Raw genomic sequence first — 7,073 nt, forward strand, 5'->3', positions numbered from 1 at the left:
GGTCAGGGTTTAGTGTCTCACCAAAAACAGCTCCAAGAGCTTTACAGTACTGACAGACTGACAGACAGACAAGAAACTGCCAAAGGAGCCTATTCTATTTGATGAAATGAACAGGGCAGTGCAGGCTATGAAAAGGCGCCTCATAGACCTCCCATAACTTACTGGAATTGGAATTCCAAACATCGCCGTAAGGGGTCAGGGTTTAGTGTCTCACCAAAAACAGCTCCAAGAGCTTTACAGTACTGACAGACTGACAGACAAGAAACTGCCAAAGGAGCCTATTCTATTTGATATAGAGTTTACTGTTATAAACGTTTAGAAATATACTGGCCTCTCTTCTGGCCCAGTATTGATGAAAGAGAAGACAAAAGGCTATTGTTGCAAAGCCAAAACAGCAACAGCTGGGTCAGATTTTACATTCTGGGAATGAAGCTAACATTCAACATTGTTCTGTAAGTTACTGTAACAAGAAGAACAAGAGAACAAAGCCCTTTGAAGGATTGAAAAGGGGTTAGGGGTAGGGTTAGAGTTCATGTGAAATGTGTAGAGCGGCTAGAGGTTGAATGAGTGCAGGCAGCGATCTTGTGAAAACCTAAAACATCTTGTGCTGATGCATTATTGTGTTGGAAAAACCTCATATTCCCTCATAGGAAGCTCTAAACAATTAATGGACAATTAATTAAGTATAGACCAAAGACCAAAGGCCCATTCAACTCACACAACTTAAATGATGGCGTGCAGTAGGTTTTAAACATACATGAAGAGGGACATGCACATTCACGAGGCAAAATCTCAAGCTTATTTTTAATGCAGCAGCAGCCACAGAAACAAAGGCGTTTTGGCTATAAGGGCTTTGGGTAAGCAAGCACTGACGAAGTTGTGACAGCTACCTGTACATTAAAATAAGCATGAAACGTATGTTGTTTGGTAATTATTTTATTTTTTAAATCACACCAGTGTTGACAAATGAGTACTTTGGATTAAATTATCAATTCACACCGCAGAGATATATAGTTTAATTTTAATGAGGTTTAAATCTTTTAGCAGCTGCCCTGACAGCAGTTTGGGCATTTTGTGTTGGCATAATCAACAGTTGCACTCGTGATAATAATAACCCCAGTAGGACTTAATATCGTCGAACCCAATCAAAGCATCCCATTAATTTATTTTGGAAGCTCAATTTCCTGCCATGCGTGCGCGAGACATCTTTATGAGAAGCAAATCAACTGTTCATTAACAGGGGGGGAAGCAGTATCAAGAATAAACATCTTTAATTATACATGTCCCCAGCATTTCCCCTCTTTGATCTATACACCCATTTTGATTTATGCCTCTGCAGGGAGAGAAAATCAGACCAGAGAACAAACAGGGGATGAGCAGAGACGGATCGAGGGAGAGGCGGAGGAGGAGGTCAGTCCAAACTCTGTGAGAAAATGCCAGAAAACCTGTTGTTGTGGAATCACTCGAGGGCACCAGAACGGTTTTCCCTGCGTGTCGTGGGGAACCGACTCAATTACCAGAGAACATGGCTATCTCTTTAACCGATTTAGACCTGAGAACTGATTCTACAAATGTCTTTTAAATCATGACAGTTTTCTGATAAACCTATGTTTCTATGTCAGTGGTGCTCAACCTTTTTCATGTCAAGGACCCCCAGAATTATCTGTATTTGGCTGCGGAAACCCCATCTGAAAATATGTTGTTCCAGGGACCCCCCAAACGTTTGCTGGGAAAGAATATATATTCAAACATTTCGCCACTTTTTCACGATCTTTCAAAAATAGCAGATCTACAAGCTTGTAGCGCGGCACCGAGTGCCACGCTACGAGCTTGTAGATCTGCTATTGTTCAATAGCTAAAGTATAACATAATGATTAAAACACCAAACGGGGTTCCCGTCAAAAATGGGTTAATAGGGCGATAAGGTAATAATACAAACTCCATGACACTTTTAATGACTTCGGGTCTAATTAACCACATGGACCCTGGAGCGTCCCCATTCTGGGCATGTGATAATATTGTAGGCAAACATTCGGGTGAACATTACAGATCTATACAGGCTCGGAATGTCTCACAAAGTGACACGCTGTGAACTTAGATGAGCTGTTTTCAACATGATTTGGTGTAGAGGGAAAATGGGAAGGGACCACCGGAGACCCTGGTCAATGAATTATAGGGTTTCCATAAAAGACGGCCCCATGCCCCCATGCAATGCAGAGACTTCCCTATTTACCAGAGGGCCATTGTTGTAAAGCTGCTCCATTGCCTGGCCCGTTAAGAGCTTGTAAATGGGCTGTGAAAGTTTTAATATACTTTTTTTTTTGTTACTGAGAGACTCAGGATTACGATAAACTAATCCATCTACAATGGCAATGTTCAATGTCAAAGAGTTCAGAAGGAAACAGAGAAAATAAATCTTCAACTCTGTTCTCACTGTATTTGAATGCCTCTATATTTGTGTGGGTTGATGAGGCAACATGGCTTCATCTCATTAGGCCTACTTTGCAGGTTTAATGCAATCTTTTTTATATATATTTTATTTTTTACTGTCATTAAAGCAGCAACATCCTGAAAGGATTTACTGTAGCAGCCTAAGGGCACCCAAGGATGTCATGGTGTATTTAAACTGTTTAATCCTTTAGAACTACATGAGAAATGTCTCCATTAAAAGAATATTGAGTGCATTCCTCTATGAAACCTGTTACTTTGTTAACCTTGCAATGCTATAGCTCCATCCTACTATAAATGCGCCACGTCTCTGCGTGCGTGCGTACGTGCGTGTGTGCGTGTGTGTACGGTTGTAATGCACGTAACTCGAGAACCGTTTGACCCACTGACTTCACATTCGACACACGTGTTCCACACCACGACAGGGAGTGCAGTGCCCGGTATCAAGTCGGTCGGACCCACGGTTCTCCAGAACCACCACAAAAGGCTCTGGTCAGGCTCTGCCAGTGGGCCTAATGAGGCCAACTCCTTTCACCTGGGCCAGGCTCTGCCAGTGGGCCTAATGAGGCCAACTCCTTTCACCTGGGCCAGGCTCTGCCAGTGGGCCTAATGAGGCCAACTCCTTTCACCTGGGCCAGGCTCTGCCAGTGAGCCTAATGAGGCCAACTCCTTTCACCTGGGCCAGGCTCTGCCAGTGGGCCTAATGAGGCCAACTCCTTTCACCTGGGCCAGGCTCTGCCAGTGGGCCTAATGAGGCCAACTCCTTTCACCTGGGCCAGGCTCTGCCAGTGAGCCTAATGAGGCCAACTCCTTTCACCTGGGCCAGGCTCTGCCAGTGAGCCTAATGAGGCCAACTCCTTTCACCTGGGCCAGGCTCTGCCAGTGGGCCTAATGAAGCCAACTCCTTTCACCTGGGCCAGGCTCTGCCAGTGGGCCTAATGAGGCCAACTCCTTTCACCTGGGCCAGGCTCTGCTAGTGGGCCTAATGAGGCCAACTCCTTTCACACTTTTCAGTTTGCAGTCTTCACACACAGGCACATAAACAGATCTCCATGTGGAACACCGGCTGACAGTTAAAACGGGTGCTATGGCAACGTATATCATTAGGTTCCCAAGTTGCATCGTTCCCAAGTAGGCCGGTGGCCAACTGCGAGGGGCACGGCATAGGTCTAGTATAGTGAATGAATGACAGTGATTTTTGTATTTATTTCCCTCTGAAACTTCCTCAACATGGTGAAGTTAACAGTCCATAAAAATAAGTGCAAGGGTTTGTTGTTGTTCTACATGTGCATTGTTAAACATAACTGCATTCTTTCAAACAAAACAGGCCTTTGAAGCAAAGAAGAACCACGTGTGTACAACCACATTCAGTTAAAAAGAAAAAAAGTTTCTTCATAATAATAATAATTGTTAGCATGATCACCATGGATGGGGCCATGGTGGAGCAGTTGCCCCCACGATCCAGCTAAGGATAAGCGGTTGAAGATGGATGGATGGATGGATGGATGATCAACATAGCAAGTCACATTATTGACAGTCACCAAAAAGAAAGGCAGGTGCATGTCAGACAGATTTATTATCTCTGCATGGCCGAGACTATGTTTTGAATTTGTCCGTCCGTCTGTGGACAGCTACTCTCCAGCACTGTTGGCATGATTGCAGCAAAACTGTGCACACACTCCCTGGATGCCAGAGCAGCTCCAACATTTTCACATGGGCCTGTTATAGGCCACCAGGAGGCAGATTTTTGCAAAACACATTTTTGAGCGGTGCAGCCACTCCAAGGAACAGCAATGTGTGTCCGTCTGTCTGTTTAGAGTACCGACAGGTGACAAAGTGGCACTGTTGAGTTTCTTAGCAGCCATTACGTGATTTCAGCTGTGACAGTACAGTCAGTAGAGGGACCCCCCGGGGACTCCCACACGGTAACTCTGTCATTTCTTGACCGGTTCGGACGCGGGGCGGCTCGCCGGAACCAGCCCCTCCCCCCCCCCCCCCTGGGTAAAGTATAGTTGCACCACTCACCACACACAGGTGTGATTTTTGACAGTACTTGACAGATTTAGTCCAAACATCACGCAAATCGTTACACAGCATCTCTAGTCATTAAACAAAATGGGCCTTTTAGATTTTTCATATTCCATCCTGATTAGCTATAAGATTTGCTTCCAAAGTTGGCAGGAGTGCTCCGTTTTGAACAAAATGGCTCAAATCATGAACCTAGCGTGCAATATCCGTGAAATTATGCACGCACATTCCCACTAGGCATGAGAGGAAGAAATGCCACTTGAACTTTTTGGCTTTTTCAAATCAGCCTCATGGTGGTGTTATAACAGGCCGATTTGCACAAGACTTAAGGCCAATAACCCTTTGCCCTGCATTGTTCACATCTGCCTTTGTCAAAAATGAAAAAGTCTTTCAAGTGACTAAAATGGTTATTATGTAACATTATATAACCATAATTAAGAGTTTGAGGCCATGCACAGTAATGACTCTCATTATGTTTGTGTGCATTTAGACATGAATCTCAGCATTATGCATAATTTAAAAGTAACATTCTAACACATTCTAGGATCCATCCATCGGAGTGAAGGAAAAGTAAAACAAACAAAATCACAAATTTCTCCTATGCTTACTGTATACTGTGTTTGGAGTTAGATATGATATATGTTCATTGTAAATAATAATAATAATGAAGGGGGGGAAAAACTGTCCACTTCCAGCATTCTATGCTCATTTGAATTAAAGTGGCTTTGAAAATCATCAATGGACAAGACTACGGGTGACCCTAAGGGTGAAAGACAGCATTTTGATCTTGCACTCCTTATTAGCAGTTTCCTGCAACCAGATGTTATTCATTTTGTGACTGAGACAGACTCCCAAGGCAGGACATTTGTCATGAACTTTTTTTGGGTGGCTCAAGAAGCACAGCTGTTTAGTTTGCGGGGGGTGTGTGTTCACGTTCACACATGTTTGTGGGATGTATTGCTATGCTAGTAGAACGTAAGGTTCTACTAGCATAGCAATATATAAGGTAATTTTATTTATAAAGCGCCTTTCAAAACAACTGCTACAAGGTGCTGTACAATAAAATAATAGAATAAAACAAGAACATCACAGTCATAAATAAACCAGCAATAAAATAAGAAACAGAGCAACAAAAAATAGAAATAGATACATACAGTACATATAAATCAACAGAACATCACATAATCACTATAGCAAACCAAATGTTTACGGTGCAGTCCAGATGAGTTTGTATAGCAGCTTCTTAAAGTTATCTCAGCATTTGTTAAGTAATGTGGTCAGTCATTCCAAAGTGTAGGTGCTACAAATGCAAGGATATGCAGATGCTATACTTTCATGGCAAATGAAGGCACCCTATAGCAGCCAGAATTGTACACCGACTTGTGAATGGTACAGATAAGACCTAATGTCAACGAGTTCTCACAGTAGTCACAGTAAGGTTTTATCTGTATAAGTGCATTGATAACGACACAGGCAGCCACACATAATAATTCTTTATGATGTCTCGCCTGTACAAGAGACAACGGTATATATGCACGTGGGACTGTGTTTCTATATTTGCTATTTTTGTAGCCATGCATCTTATGGGTATTCTGACATTTAATATTTTTTTACCTTTATTTAACCAGTAAAAACACATCTTTTACAAGTATTATATAGTATTATATAGTATAGTATGTATAGTTTACATAGATACTCCACTGTTACGTTCTTAGTCTACGCATGATTCATGATAACTACTTTTTATATATGTGATGTATACCATTTTGTTATTGCTTAATGTAAGTCGCTCTGGATTAAGAGCGTCTGCTAAATGCCTAAATTGTAAATTGTAAATTGTAAATGGCCAAAAGGCAGAAATATAATTCAACTTCAATGCTACATTAATGTACATGTCAAATTACACAACGCCAATATACATCCATGACACACCTCAAGGAACCTATGTAAATATATAAAACATATCAGTAACCAGGCGCAAGAATTGTGCACATACTGTAAAAAATAAATACACAATGTACATTATCAACAGGAATAATAAATATATGGCCCTATACAAAGGCTATTACACATCCGAACATGTGCAGGTGATGGACTGTACATCTAAGATTGCATACTGACATTGTGTATTGTTATTTAATATATATATATATATATATATATATATGACATACTGCATATGACCTGTTGTCCTTCTTTTCTCTCAGAGAATTTCACCCACTTTTTGGCGCCTGTACAACTGTGATGTATTGTAGGCTTATTCTGCATTCAAATAGTTCCAAACTGTTCCAAACCTGGACTGGATAATAGACCTGCTATTTGTCTCAACAACAACAACAACCGCAAATGGCTATACATTTCACAGGCAGTCATGTTTTCGTTTATTTTTCAGCTAAAAGGTTGGCTCATGCTATCCTTTTAAATTTAAACATTGATATACAGTATAGCTGGGCCATTCTACACAGAGTATGATCCATTTGCCATTGGTCACACCAGGGGGTGTGAGGCCATTGGCTATGATAACGTGTATTCTGTCTGTGTGTGAGAGAGACCACAGGTGCATACCTGGCTGCTGACACAGGGGAAGGCTAACCACA

The sequence above is a fragment of the Electrona antarctica genome, assembly GCF_951216825.1.
Source record: "Electrona antarctica genome assembly, chromosome: 9".
Lineage (NCBI taxonomy): Eukaryota > Metazoa > Chordata > Actinopteri > Myctophiformes > Myctophidae > Electrona > Electrona antarctica.